Source organism: Triticum aestivum, chromosome 5B (genome assembly GCF_018294505.1).
Source record: "Triticum aestivum cultivar Chinese Spring chromosome 5B, IWGSC CS RefSeq v2.1, whole genome shotgun sequence".
Classification (NCBI taxonomy): domain Eukaryota; kingdom Viridiplantae; phylum Streptophyta; class Magnoliopsida; order Poales; family Poaceae; genus Triticum; species Triticum aestivum.
In genome coordinates this window covers 12,590,466-12,606,384 of record NC_057807.1, presented here as the reverse complement: position 1 = coordinate 12,606,384, position 15,919 = coordinate 12,590,466, and the positions used below count along the sequence as shown (strand labels likewise).

General features: G+C 44.1%; 1 pseudogene; it reads right to left on the bottom strand.

The window, feature by feature from the left end:
- LOC123114546 (uncharacterized) overlaps positions 1–15,919 on the bottom strand; it is a 50,354-nt pseudogene that overhangs the window by 4,214 nt on the left and 30,221 nt on the right.

Below are 15,919 nucleotides of genomic sequence, written 5' to 3'. Positions count from 1 at the left end.
CCCGAGACACTGGTCGGGTGGCGACACCAGATCAGGGGATCGATGTAAGCCTTTAATATTTGTAAATAATAAGCACGAAGCCCAGTAGCCCCCGAGCCTTTATGTGGGCACGGGTGGCCGAATTAAGAATCGATATCCAAAGTAAAATCACAAATTATGTGTAATGATTCTATGTATACAAGTACTTTACATCATCAATGCTCGGATCCGCATTGTACAAAACTTTGTTGACCGGCCATTGGCTTCAACCTCCTCGGCCAGTAGCCGGGGAGTGTTTGTCCCACTTTATAAAGCCTTTATGAGGGAAAAGATTTACGACAAACAAGGCAATCCGGCCATACGGTTTTATAAACAAAGGTACGCAGAGAGACATGTTATATTATTGTTTTAACATAAGAGACATCGTCCAAAGAAAATAGTCCTGCTATCGGTTCCTTTCTTTGGGTTGTCATGCTAAGCATGATCATGAAACCTCAGCTCCGATCAATGTGGGAGGAAAATACTGAGGATTTAGTTCGGGAAAAGCTTCCAAACTCTATGGTGTAGATGAACCAAAATTTCACTTCCATTGCGACCATTTATAATTTGAAAGTGGCCCATCGTCGGCTTCTACCTCCTTGTAGATGCTACGCAGGGTGTTTCCGACATAACAAAACAACCCTTAGCCAACGTCTTGGTGCCCGAAGGTGGTTGTGTTGGCGGAAATGAGGCAATCCGATATGCGGGCTTTATAACTTTCACTTAGTCATAGGAGCTTAAAGTTGGGAGGCCAGCAAGTAGCCCCCCGCTTAGTGTTTGGCGACAGCCGAGGTCAAGTCGTAAACATTTCGGCCAATGTTATGAACGACCCGTCATTAATCATAGTCATCGGATCGCTGACCAGTTTATGCTTTATTGTGACAGTCAGTTTTCGGCTTTCTCCACCGAGGTGCTTAACCATGCGAGCTGGAAGCACAATCATAGTGGTTCTCCTTTTGCACATCTAACTGAACAAAGCGGAATGTAGGAGGCAAGCACAGGAGCCAGGCAACCCAACTATCGACCGAAGACACAATTTGAAACCGATTCATATATAGCAATATCCGAGAATTTTTGCCGAATCTCTAAAGGTGTCCGGCGTTGCACTGCGAGACTTATGCGGAAAACACACAAATAGTTGAAAAGTGCCATAGGATTAGAAAACCAAAAAATGTCAGTAAAAACTTGACGTCCGAACTAGATTAACTGTTCGGTGCCAATCAGAAAATTGGTCTTAGAGAAAAAATTGTGCTTCTGTCGTGCTTTAACATGACACATCCTATCTCAAGACTTCAAGCGGGTCAGCCTATGGCTTCAACCTCCTATCCCGAAGGCGGAGTACTTCTCGCTAGGCCAGTTTAGCAAACTTTAGAGGATTTGAGAGGGAAATCCGGCTATTGACCACACACTCGCGTCGAAAAAAGGAGTGATAGAAAAAAAGGACTTTGCAACGACTAGGAAGAAGAACACTTATTATAAAACAACTCACATAAATTTAAGAGCCCCCAAGTTACTTGGGTAAAAGAATTTTATCTATAATGATTGTATGTACCGAAGTACTTATATCATATCTGTGTCCACCCGAACTTTATACGCGTCTTAACTGACCGTCTGCTTCTCCCTCTTCGGTCAAGGACCGAAAAGTGTTATGTACTCCCCCTGTCGAGAATATCGACAGTGTTTCCGATAACCAGGCAATCAGGCCATAAGGCTATAACAGACAAAGCGCGCTCGGGGAACTTATGCTATATTACTGACAAAGTGTAAGAAGCATCTTCGAAGAAAATAGTACCCCCACCGATACCTTTCTTCGGTTGCTCATTATTATTATGAGACTTGTGCAATAGATTTTTTGTACTCATGAGTTCCATTGTGTGCTGACCATTGTTGAAAACAGTAAGAGTGCTAGTTTTCGGCTTCACCCAGTCTGAGGTCTGGCTCGGATGAACCGATCATGAAAATCGTAGAGGTGCTCCCTTTACTCCCTAGTCGAACAATCGGGAACGTAGGGGTAAGCACAGGAGCTAGGCAACCCAACTTGCAAATCGCTTAAGTCAACATGGTGCATATTGTGGCGTAATACACGAACAAGGAACAAAACCGTACAAGTATAATCATATGCAAGAGGAAAAGCTCCATCAAGGGAGCCCCCAAATAAACGGGGTATTTGAATATGTGCGTCACAAACAAAGTTTTGACAAGGAACTTTGTCGCAAACAATTTTGTGCCTAAAAGTATAATGCTTGTTCAAACCTAACAAAATTTAAGACTGAAAGTTTTTGAGCATGAAAGCAACTTAGCTGGTTGATATGTTCGGCATTGATGACGCGGTCCGAGCTTGATGCAGGACAAGGTTCCAGCTTCCATGCTGGTCCCGGGGTGGCCGAGCAGAGAGTTCGGCACCTCGAGAAGATGAAGCCCCCAGCCGCGGAAATGGAGCAGGTCGGCGCGCCAAGGTGACAACACAATTCAGTCGAAGGAGGCGACAACACGGCTCAGTCTGAGTCAATTGGCTGCACAGATAAAATAGCGCAAACCAAGGGTAATGACAAACAAAGATAGTAATGTATATTAAAAAAAATTCTTCTACTTATTTAATACAAGTGAAGGAAATAATGAAAGAGATGTGGCCTGAGCGTCGAGGTCAATGTCGATGCAGGGCGTCGGCGTGACGCAGTGAAGGCGTGACAAAGCCCGAATTCACAGGTCGGTCCGAGTTCTGGATACGACATTCGCCGAACTATGCACGGAAACTGATCGAACCACCACGCAATCGTCGCTAATGCAGCCACCATTTGATAGACCTGTGTACAGATGATGGAACAAAGCAGAGTAATAATTCCTTGGAAAAAATGAACCCAAACGAGCAAAAATTGCTAGGATTAATAGCACCTTTATTTGTTGTAGTGGTCCGAAGAAAGGTTACTCCCAAAATTGGGACTCGATCCGCACACCCATTGCCTAATGGGTGATGAAGCGATGGCATGGCGATCCTGGCAAAGGTTGGCTTGCCACGGCGAAGCCCGTGGTCCACCTAATGTGATGAAGCTGGTCGGCTGGTGACGCCGGAGTCTCCGAAGTAAGTTGATGACGAGATGGCGAAGTCCTCGGTCTAGCCGAGGTGACGGAGCAGATCGATAAGGAGACGTTGCAGTTGCCGTATCAGCCGAGGTGTTGAAGTAGTTCGGCGTGATGGACATCAGCTTGAAAAAGCAACAGTGCAGCTATGCCGAGGCAGGTCGTAACTTGTGACGCGGTCAATGTTGGCTTGATGAAGTGACCGCGCGGCGATGCCGGTGTGCCCGCTCCGTGTAATCCGTGGGGGCGGCGGTGTTGGTGACGATTTATCCTTCGCGATGCCGAACTATTGTTCGGTTGGCTGAGATGATGATCTGGAGAAGTTGAGCTCGGCTCAACAAAGCGACAACATGTCTAACGCAGGTCGACCGCCGTGGAGTGATGTTGTCGAGCTGGTTTGACACTGGCGCGATGGTGAAGTTCGTATTGTAAGAATACTTTTAATACTAGTGGGATATGTTTGAGAATAAAACACAATACCCCATATGAAAACATCCTTCAAAAAGGATGTCCGAAATCCCGTTCTCAAAGAAGATGAACTTGGGTTGGATTCGTTCTCGCGCAGAAAACAGATCCGAAAAGTGATGCACTAATCGGAAGGTTCCCAGAGTTTGGACGGTCGGATCGAGCTGAATTTTTGGCAGGTGGTAGATATGGGAATTCCGCAGCCGATAAACGGTTGGATCTTCTAAAGGACGTCCGAGCTAGATGCTGGACACCCCGCTCCAAACTCGTCCGGATTCTCGTCGAGATTCAACAGGGCTCTGGTATATCGGAGATTGCCGGAGATTTCTCCATCGGAACTCGACGAAATTTCTGCAGGGTTGTTGTGGACTTAATTCTGCAAAATTCCATCGAAGCAATCGTTTTGGCGACACTCGAGGAGGCGGTGGCGGAGGATACGAGTTTGCTGTCCAGAAAAACAGCACGGTCGCCCGAGGGCAATGTTGATGTTAATCCCCCGAGCTCCATGGATGAATCCTCCATTATCTTGATAGATATTGGAGTTTGATGTTGATGAAGGCCCTCATCCGAACATGACGATCGGAGGTTGGGCGCAGTCCTCGGTCAAGCCAAGGTGAGCAGTCGAGTTGGTGACGAAGAAACCGACGTTGTAGTTGACTTGCAGTCGAGCCATTGATCCTTTCGCCGATCACACAGCAGAACTCTCAATGAAAGCACCAATGTTGGTGTCAAAACCGGTGGATCTCGGGTAGGGGGTCCCAAGCAGTGCGTCTTAGGATCAATGGTAACATGAACACGAGATTTTACCCAGCTTCGGGCTCTCTTGATGAGATAACACCCTACGTGCTGCTTGATTGACTATAATGGATATAGGGGTTACAAGAGTTGATCTACCTCGAGATCATATGTTGTGGTCTAAACCCTAGAGGTATGATGAGTAATGTCATAATCCTCTATCGACTAGCCTAGCCTCAGTTTATATAATGTACCAGAGGCCTAGGATAACAAGAGTCCTAGCCGAATACGCCGGTGGGGGAGGAGTCCTTGTCTTGATCATCAAGTCTTGTGGAATCTTCCTTCTATGCGGCAACTGTCCGAACTGGCCCATGAGTATACGACCATGGGGGTCCTCGGCCCAATCCAACTGATCGGGAGACGACGTGGTGAGTACCCCCCTAGTCCAGGACACCGTCAATGGACACCTAGCTGCACCTTTTTAAGAACACTTTTGCACGTTTTGCATAAAGGACATTGTGTAGTTGCACAGTAAAGACAATCTAGTTGCACAACAAGCACCAAAAGTGATATACAAACAACATGGGAATTTGGACACCAGTTGTATAGTTAAGTCATTTCAGTTGCACAGTAGTACCATAATAGTTGCACACTGGACTGCCTAGAGGAAAACTTAATTCTTTAAGGGATATAGAAAAACACCACACCTGTAGTCAAGTTGCAGTTATACAAGATGTGCAGAAACTCCTTTTCATCAGGTGATATGCCTTGGTGGGATCTCAAGTATTTGGACAATGAAGGTTTGTTCACGAGCGGATGATTGTGGTCACGAACAAAGTGCGTCACCTCCCATCACCCATCTATCAGCTTCACCAACATTTTCGCTTTGCACTGAGTCTTCTTTATTGTCTCGCGTTTGCGCTTCTTCTTCTTCTTACTAGTACCAGCCTCCTCTTCAGCAAATATTGGAGGTTCTTCTTCCATCTCCTCATCACTATCAACAGATTTTGGATCTGGAATAGGGTCCAGGACAGGAGGAGCCTCAACTCCACCATCATCAGCTTTGGGATTCTTGAACTTGTTACAGCAAAACTGTTGTTTTATCATTTTATTGGTGCGGGGTGTCCGTCTAGATGTGTTCGTCTTGATAGAGAAACCCATCCGTAGTGCGTAGCTGTTGTAGTGATCCTTAGCAATTTGAAGGCTGTCAAACCTCATGCCAACATAGGGTTCCATAGGTTGAGAACCAGCCTCATCATCTCCTTCTTCTCCTTGCACAGCTCCGTCAACAGCCCCAGCTCCTAGCTCAGTCCTGGTTGGACCAGGAACATTTGCCTCGGTTCCCGTGTCATCTAGAGTATGGCTCTCTGACTGCAAAGACACCACTATAGGGGCACCACGGTCTGATGACTGGCCTGCCACATTGTCATGGCCCATAGGGTTACCATCATGACTTGCCTGCGTGTAGTAAACAGATCGACCATTTTCTGTCCATTTTCCTTGTTGTATGCTGGGTTGCTACTGATCCGTATCATGAGGAAGCTCATTGAGATCAGGAGGCAACTCATTGTGATCAAGCATTTTTATTCCTTTTTTTGGATGCTGCCACACACTCCTTGCACATATAAAAAGTAGAAATTGATGTCATCTGTTGGTAACCACAGAAAAGAGTGTTTCAAACAACCTAAAAACTTAGTAAATAGGCAGTTGCACACCATTTTGTTACAATATTAGTTCTAAAAGCAACATGACTGTAGCATAATCTTTATTATAACAGTTATGAATTTTTTTGTTTGCCCAGAGTTGTTATGTTACTTGCACAGTTTGTAGTGAATAGCTGGCAAGATCATGACTTCTTTTTACTACAGAGTTTTCTGACTTTTTCCCTTTGTTTGTTGCAATGATATGTAGGTTTTCTGTGTTGGCAAGGAGCCGTTTCAGATTTTTCTGCACATAATTTGATGTTACATTTGAGACGGAAAATCCAGGTGAAAGAAGAAAGAAGAATTGGAGGACAGATTATAGTTATATATTTTCATCGCCGTTATGTTTTTAGTTCCGGTATATTGAACATATTTTACACTATAGCTTTGCAATAGGTGTGGGACCAGAATATATGTGTGGGACAAGATTATATGCGTGAATATGTTAATATGGTTTGTGGCTTCATTAGCCATGGACAAAAGTTCTTGTGTTTTTGCTGTCGCACTACAGATTTCTGGTTTCACTAGAATAGACGCCTCAATTGCCAGGATGCATTTTTCCACTTGGCCAGCATACATATTCAGTTGGACATTCAATGTTTTTAGTTGGCTAGAATAGATGTCTCAGTTGGCCAGGTTGCATTTATTTCAGTTTTTGGCCAACATGCATGTTCAGTTGGACAATTAATGTATATAGTTGGCTAGAATAGATGTCTCAGTTGGCCAGGATACATTTTCTCAGTTTTGGCCAACATGCATGTTTAGTTGGCCAGAAAACATGTTTTTATTTGCACATATACTACAGTTTTGGCTAGCATGCATGCCGAGTACACGTGGGGTACAATGCATGTTTTAGTTTTGGCTAGCATGCATGCCGAGTTGCCAAAATATAGGTTCAGTTGGCTGGGATACATGTTCAGTTGCACATTTATGAATTTTTCGTTGCACATATCTATTGGACAGTCAATTTGTTCATTTGCAAACAATAACTACAAGTTGGTAGAATGCGCGTTTAGTTTTTGGTACAATGCTTGTTGAGTTGGCTTTAATCATGTTTTAATTAGCCAGAGAACTGGTTTTTAGTTGGCTTGTTTAACACATCCAGGTGGGAGAAACTTGTTTGGCATGCATCAAGTAGTTTTTGGCTTGTTTAACACATCCAGCAGTAACATCAAGTAGGCTGGTGTGATGTGCCTGATTCACCTCTTTTTTGAAGCAGCTTCTCCATGGATTTGTCCTAGATCCATGGAGAAGGGGGTTTACATATGCCTACATATATGCAGTAGAAGAAAGGCGGAAGTGAAGAGGGGCAGAGGGGGCTTACCTACTTGATGTTACTGCCTGGTATGGCTCTGACCACCCTGCCCTTAGATCTTCTTTTTTGAAGCAGCTCCTTCTACTTTGGGGCTCCCATGGCGGCTGTGTAGGAGGAGGAAGAAGGGCTGGGGGGCAATTCTGTTGGATCTCCTTCTGGCGTGCAGAAGAAGAAGAAGGCAACATGGGAGGGGTTGAGGCGTGGGGGCGAGCGGGCGTGGGTGCGAGCTGGGGACAGCTGGCCACGTGGGGCTGTTTGCGATTTTGTTGGTGGCCGCTCGATTGGTCTATTTTGGTGGCCGGTCGATCGGTCGGGTTGGTGGCCCTTCATTTTCTGTTTCGCGGGGAACAGGGGGTTTCCTTTTTCAGCCGGCCGCTCGGTTGCACTAGTGGGCAGCCGTCCGCCCACTAGACGCCTCCTTTTATTTTACTACATGGTAATGTCGCTTCGTAAGTCCCTTACAACAGCACGGCAATTTTATCTTTTTTCGCATGACAACGAGGAAGTATTGACGTTCACTCAAAAAAATATGAGTCTTTTTTTTGCAAGGTGAAAGGGAGTTTTATTCCAAAATGATAGGGTTACAATCTCGAGATAGCTGCTCCTCAGAGCATGGAGGACTCGAGTTCAACCATACCGTAGTACAACACTTGGTACGACTATAGTGTGCCAAAAGATGTGCTACTCTATTCTGCTCTCGACCAATTTTACAAGGAACAGACTCCCTAGCAACCATATGAGCTTTAATCTCTGCGTCAAGATGACCATAGGCTGATCTGGAAAGTGTGGCGTCCATGAGGGTTTCCAACGCATTCGAAGAATCCGATTGGACTATCACCGGCATGTCTGAATGTTGAATGGCCAAAGCTATACCTTGCATGATTTCATGAATTTCCGCTTCAAAGGCGTCATTGCAATGAAAAATGTATCTATATGCCGCAAAGATCGTAGTCCCATCCCCGTTCCGTAGTACCATTCCAGCAGAAGCACGCCCATCACGACTTGAAAAAGAACCATCAACTGATAGGCTGCCTACACTAGTAGAAAATAGGGCTTTGGTTCAGGCCTGGCCAGCCTATTAGTCCCCGGTTCGGTCACGAACCGTGACCCATGGGGGCATAGGTCCCAGTTCGTGAGGCCAGGGGGGCGGCTAGGCCTCGTGGGGCATTGGTCCCGGTTCCAGACATGAACCGGGACCAATGGGCCTCGCTCCTGGCCCACAACCATTGGTCCTGGTTCGTGGCTGGAACCGGGACCAAAGGACCCGGTTCCAGCCACGAACCGGGACCAATGAGGTGCGTATATATAGCCCCTCGCCTACGAGCAGAGCACTCCACTACTTTGTTTTTTCTGGCCGACGAGGGGAGAGCTTTGTGGTGCTCTAGCTCACCTCCTATGCACATGAGGTGTTCGATGAAATGCCCGAGCCACACTTAAGCTTTCTCCTCTCAAAACTCCTTGTCCAAACTCCATTTTCCTCGAGATTTTTCTAGATTTGGCGATCCATCCTGTCCTGTCCCCGTCCTCACCGTCGTCAATCGCACGCGCCGATATCGTCGCCGGTGTTGGGGATTGTTGCAGAAATTAAAAAAAGATCTACGCATCACCAAGATCAATCTATGGAGAGACTAGCAATGAGAGAGAGGGGAGTGCATCTTCAAACCCTTGAAGATCGCAAAACGGAAGCGTTGCAAGAACGCGGTTGGAGGAGTCGTACGCGTAGCGATTCAGATCGCGGTTGATTCCGACATTAGCGCCGAACAATGGCGCCTCCGCATTCAACACACGTGCAGCCCGGTGATGTCTCCCGCACCTTGATCTAGCAAGGAGGAGGGAGAGGTTGGGGTGGACCCTCCCGGTGGACCCCCGGAACCCCTTTGGTGGTCCCGGTACAATACCGTCAAACCCCCGAATACTTCCGGTGACCGTATGATTACTTCTCATATATAAATCTTCACCTCCGGACCATTCCGGAACTCCTCGTGACATCCGGGATCTCATTCGGGACTCCGAAAAACATTCGGTAACCACATACAAACTTTCCCAATAACACTAGCATCATCGAACCTTAAGTGTGTAGACCCTACGGGTTCGGGAATCAGGCAGACATGACCAAGACATCTCTCCGGCCAATAACCAACAGCGGGATCTGGATACCCATGTTGGCTCCCACATGTTCCACGATGATCTCATCGGATGAACCACGATGTCAAGGATTCAAGCAATCTCATATACAATTCCCTTTGTCAATCAGTATGTTACTTGCCCGAGATTTGATCGTCGGTATCCCAATACCTCGTTCAATCTCGTTATCGGCAAGTCACTTTACTCATTGCGTAATGCATGATCCCATGAATAACTACTTAGTCACATTAAGCTCATTATGATGATGCATTACCGAGTGGGCCCAGAGATACCTCTCCGTCATACGCAGTGACAAATCCCAGTCTCGATTCGTGCCAACCCAACAAACACTTTCGGAGATACCTGTAGTGCACCTTTATAGTCACCCAGTTACGTTGTGATGTTTGGTACACCCAAAGCACTATGGTATCCGGGAGTTACACAATCTCACGGTCTAAGGAAATGATACTTGACATCAGAAAAGCTTTAGCAAACGAACTACACGATCTTGTGCTATGCTTAGGATTGGGTCTTGTCCATCACATCATTCTCCTAATGATGTGATCCCGTTATCAATGACATCCAATGTCCATAGTCAGGAAACCATGACCATCTGTTGATCAACGAGCTAGTCAACTGGAGGCTCACTAGGGACATGTTGTGGTCTATGTATTCACACATGTATTACGGTTTCAGGTCAATACAATTATAGCATGAACAGTAGACAATTATCATGAACAAGGAAATATAATAATAACCATTTTATTATTGCCTCTAGGGCAGTAATTGCCTCTAGGGCATATTATCGCCTCTCGTGGTGAACCTCTTGTTCTTATCTTCTTTCTAAAAGTAAAAAGTTCTTACTTGTATGATTTAGATAGATACTTGTGTAATTTTCTTACTTTTATTATTGTTTGTTATTATATAGTGCGATGGTTTTGGTATCCACCTCCGTCAGCCCTCGTCATGGCTATGATTCGGATGTGGTATATATTATCTTTTATAACTATTTATTTCATTTAGTGTTTATGACAATTATGTCGACCAATTTGATATAGATTATTTATATAGGAGGTAGTTGAATCGGAAATTCCAACCGACCCTATTGTCGAGAGGTTAAATTTAGGTTAAGAAGAAAAAAATTACTTGAAGAAAAAATTAAAAAAAAATTGAGTAGGAGAATATGATATTGGAGTTGCATGTTGCGGATGTCGTCGATGATCACAAGATCAAGATGGATGCAATGTGCTTGAAGATTAGAAAGATTAGAAAATATGCCATTAATACCGAGACTTGGTATCATTATGCCGTTGGATCAATTGTTACCTTGGGTGCGATTATGATCGCATTTGTTGTTGCATTGAAATCTTTTACATAGTTTCAATGTATGGTTTAATTAGATACTCTAGAGAGCTATATGTTGTTCGATGAGAACTATGTATGTACTTTGGTTTTTGACACACTTAATTATATATAATGCATGCAGATGAACCGACAATGGATGTATGGTGACAGACGCACCTCCGAGTACATTAAGGGCGTGCATAATTTTCTCAGAGTGGCTGAGGCAAACAAGCAGGATGGTTTTATGTGTTGTCCATGCCTATATGTGGGAATACGGAGTCTTACTCTGACCGGAAAATCCTTCACAGCCACCTACTTTATAAGGGTTTCATGCCACACTATAATGCTTGGACCAAGCACGGAGAAATAGGGGTTATGATGGAAGACATCGAAGAAGAAGAGGATGATGACAACTATGTGCCCCTTGAATACGGTGATGCTGCAATGGGGGAAGCTGAAGATCAAGAGCAACCACACGATGTGCCCGATGATGATCTCCGCCGGGTCATTGTTGATGCAAAGAGACAGTGTGAAAGTGAAAAGGAGAAGCTGAAGTTCGATCGCATGTTAGAGGATCACAAAAAGGGTTGTACTCCAATTGTGAAGATGGCAACACAAAGCTCGATATCGTACTGGAATTGCTGCAGTGGAAGGCAGAGAATGGTGTGCCTGACAAAGGATTTGAGAAGCTACTGAAAATATTGAAGAAGAAGCTTCCAAAGGATAATGAATTGCCCGACAGTACGTACGCAGCAAAGAAGGTCGTATGCCCTCTAGGATTGGAGGTGCAGAAGATACATGCATGCCCTAATGACTGCATCCTCTACCATGGTGCGTACAAGGATTTGAATGCATGCCTGTTATGCGGTTGATAATCCCCAAGTGCAGGGAATCATCGTAGCAATTTCCAAAGGTGGAAGTTATAAGTATGGAGTGTCGAACCCACAAGGAGCTAAAGGTAAGATCAATATTCTCTCAAGCCCTATCTTCCACTGATACGACTCTAGGTACACCGAACGTTTGGTTCCAACTAGAAACGAGAAATAAAACTATGTTGTGGGTATGAAGAGGATAACTTTGCATGATATCGGAGAGCTAAAATATAAAAGTAGGTGTTGTTATCATAAAATTAGAATATATTACTAAATATTATAAATAGCGAGTGTGGGATAATGATGGATCGTTGTGCGGAATTGACCTAGGCAACTGTTAACAAGACCGATAATCACTATTGCAATTTCATATGAGGGAGAGGCATAAGCTAACATTCTTTCTCTTATTGGATCATATGCACTTATGATTGGAACTCTAGCAAGCATCCGCAACTACTAAAGATCATTAAGGTAAAACCCAACCATAGCATTAAAGCATCAAGTCCCCTTTATCCCATGCACCGTGACCCACTTATCCGTGTTTATGCTTCTGTCACTCAAGCAACGCAGACAATAAGTAAACCATGGACATAATGCAACACCCTACAGCAGGAATCCCTCATGCTTGCGCAACACGGAGGGCACCATAGAACAACACCAAAACAAAACATACAACTCATACCAATCTAGATCATAAATCAACCCAAGGATAAAGAATATCTACTCAAAACATCATAGGATGGCAACACATCATTGGATCATAATATGTGGCATAAAGCACCATGTTCAAGTAGGGATTACAACGGGGTGCGGGAGACTGGACCGCGTAAAAGAGATGAGGGTGGTGATGTTGATGAAGACGATCACCGCGGCGATGATTCCCCTCCCGATGGCACTCCGGCGCCACCAAGAGAGAGGAGGAGAGGTTCTCCCCCTTGTGCTTCCTCCTCCATGGCCTCCCTCTGGATGGGGATAGGTTATCCCTCTGGTCCTTGGCCTTCATGGCGATGATGGCCCCTTCGGGATCCTCCTCCATGGCCTCCGGTGATGATGGCCCCCTCCAGCAGGAAACTCCACATACTCAACTATCATTTAATCTTTCACAATTGCTAACACTCACGTGATATTTATGGGTTCAAAGTTTTAATCGCACACAGAGAAAGATAGGGGCTTATAGTTTCGCCTCCCAACCTTTTACCTCAAGGGTAATGTCAACAATAATGATTTATGAAAACCTACATCCAAGTGGATATATATCCGGATCGCTCCAACACAAAGTGCTTGCCAAAGGAAAAAGTGTAAAAAGGAAAGGTGGTGATCACCATGACTCTTGTATAAGGGTAGAAGATAAAAGTAAAAGATAGGCCCTTCGCAGAGGGAAGCAGAGGTTGTCATGCGCTTTTATGGTTGGATGCACAAAATCTTAATGCAAAAGAATGTCACTTTATATGGCCGCTTGTGATAGAGACCTTTATTATTGATATGTCTCCAACGTATCTATAATTTTTGATTGTTCCATGCTATTATATTACCTGATTTGGATGTTTATGGGCTTTAGTTTACACTTTATATCATTTTTGGGACTAACCTACTAACTGGAGGCCCAGCCCGAATTCCTGTTTTCTTGCCTATTTCAGTATATCGAAGGAAAGGAATATCAAACGGAGTCTAAACGGAATGAAACCTTCGGGAGCGATCTTTTTGGAACAAACGCAATCCAGGAGAGACTTGGAGTGGATGTCAAGAAGCAGCCGAGGTAGCCACGAGGGTGGCCGGCGCGCCCGGTAAGGGTGGGTGCGCCCCTTGCCTCGTGGGCCCCTCGTGGCTCCCCTGACCGACTTCCTTTGCCTATATATATCTTCGTACCCCGAAACCATCCAGGAGCACCACGAAAAACTATTTCCACCGTCGCAACCTTCTGTATCCGCGAGACCCCATCTTGGAGCCTTCGCCGGCGCTCCGCCAGAGGGGGAATCAACCATGGAGGGCCTCTCCATCACCAAGGCCTCTCCGATGAGTTGTGAGTAGTTTACCACAGACCTTCGGGTCCATAGTTATTAGCTAGATGGCTTATTCTCTCTCTTTGATTCTCAATACAAAGTTCTCCTTCCTCTTCTTGGAGATCTATTCGATGTAACTCTTTTTGCGGTGTGTTTGTCGAGATCCGATGAATTGTGGGTTTATGATCAAGTTTATCTATGAGAAATATTTGAATCTCCTCTGAATTATTTTATGTATGATTGGTTATCTTTGCAAGTCTCTTCGAAGTATCAGTTTGGCCTACTAGATTGATCTTTCTTGCCATGGGAGAAGTGCTTAGCTTTGGGTTCAATCTTGCGGTGCTCGATCCCAGTGACAGTAGGGGAAACAACACATATTGTATTGTTGCCATCGAGGATAAAAAGATGGGGTTTATATCATATTGCATGAGTTTATCCATCTACATCATGTCATTCTTCATAATGCGTTACTCTGTTCTCCATGAACTTAATACTCTAGATGCAGGCAGGAGTCGGTCAATGTGTGGAGTAATAGTAGTAGATGCAGGCAGGAGTCGGTCTACTTGTTGCGGACGTGATGCCTATATACATGATCATGGCTAGATATTCTCATAACTATGCACTTTTCTATCAATTGCTCAACAGTAATTTGTTCACCCACCATAATACTTATGCTATCTTGAGAGAAGCCACTAGTGAAACCTATGGCCCCCGGGTCTATCTTTTATCATACAAGTTTTCCATCTACTTTTATTTGCATCTTTTACTTTCCAATCTATATCATAAAAATACCAAAAATATTTATCTTATCATATTATCTCTATCAGATCTCACTTCTGCAAGTTTCTGTGAAGGGATTGACAACCCCTTTATCGCGTTGGTTGCGAGGTTCTTGTTTGTTTGTGTAGGTGCGTGGGACTTTTGAGGAGCCTCCTACTAGATTGATACATTGGTTCTCAAAAACTGAGGGAAATACTTATGCTACTGTGCTACATCACCCTTTCCTCTTCAAGGAAAACCAACGCAAGCTCAAGACGTAGCAAGAAGGATTTCTGGCGCCGTTGCCGGGGAGGTCTTCGCTCAAGTCAAGACATACCAAGTACCCATCACAAACTCATCTCCCTCGCATTTACATTATTTGCCATTTGCCTCTCGTTTTCCTCTCCCCCACTTCACCCTTGCCGTTTTATTCGCCCTCTCTTTCCCGTTCTCCTATCTCTTTTGCTTGCCTTTTTGTGTGCTCGTGTGTTAGTTGTTTATCTCGTTATCATAGCTAGTCCCTTATCTGCTCCTATGTCTCCCGAGTTTGAAGTTCTTCACTTCAAGCAAAGACAAGGAGAAAACTTAAAAGATGATTGGTATAGGATGATGGAATCTTATCGTAATTGCACCTTAGAGGTGAATTTTAGAATTTTACTTCGCAATTTTTATGTTGGACTAAATATGTCCCATAGACAACTCCTGGATTGCATTGCCAAAGGAAATTTTATTGAAATCGATCCCAGTATTGCACATGAAATTATAGAGGGAATAGTGGGAACACTACCTCAAAAAGTGGGGTCACATCATACCCAAGAAGAGACACAAGTTTTTGAAAAGATTTGCGAAGTAACAAAAATCTTACAAAAGTCTCTTGAACCTCTTAAGAGCGTTAGCGGGAATCTCCACCGTATGAATATGTTGATTACTCTTTGCAATAAGCGGTTGGATTCTTTAGATCTAAAAATTTTTGAGCATGAAGGAAAACGTAAAGAACCTTCCAGATTTGAGCATGACTCTGTAAAAAAACTGAAAACTAAAGATAGCAACACTTAGATCTATTCTCGCTTTTATGCCTAGCTAGGGGCGTTAAACGATAGCGCTTGTTGGGAGGCAACCCAATTTTATTTTTGTTCCTTGATTTTTGTTCCTGTTTAGTAATAAATAATTTATTTAGTCTCTGTTTAGATGTTTTTTCATGTTTTAATTAGTGTTTGTGCCAAGTAGAACCTATAGGATAACCTTGGGTGAAAGTTAATTTGATTTTGCTGAAAAACAGAAACTTTGCATGCACGAGAAAAAAATTCAATAAATCACAGAAACGTTATTTTGCATTGATTCTTTTTGATGTAGATCAATAGACAAATTACCTAGGACGTCCTATTTTGGTAGGATTTTTAACGTTCCAGAAGTATTCGAAAGTTACAGATTGCTACAGCCTGTTCTATTTTTGACAGATTCTATTTTTCGTGTGTTGTTTGCTTATTTTAATGCATCTATGGCTAG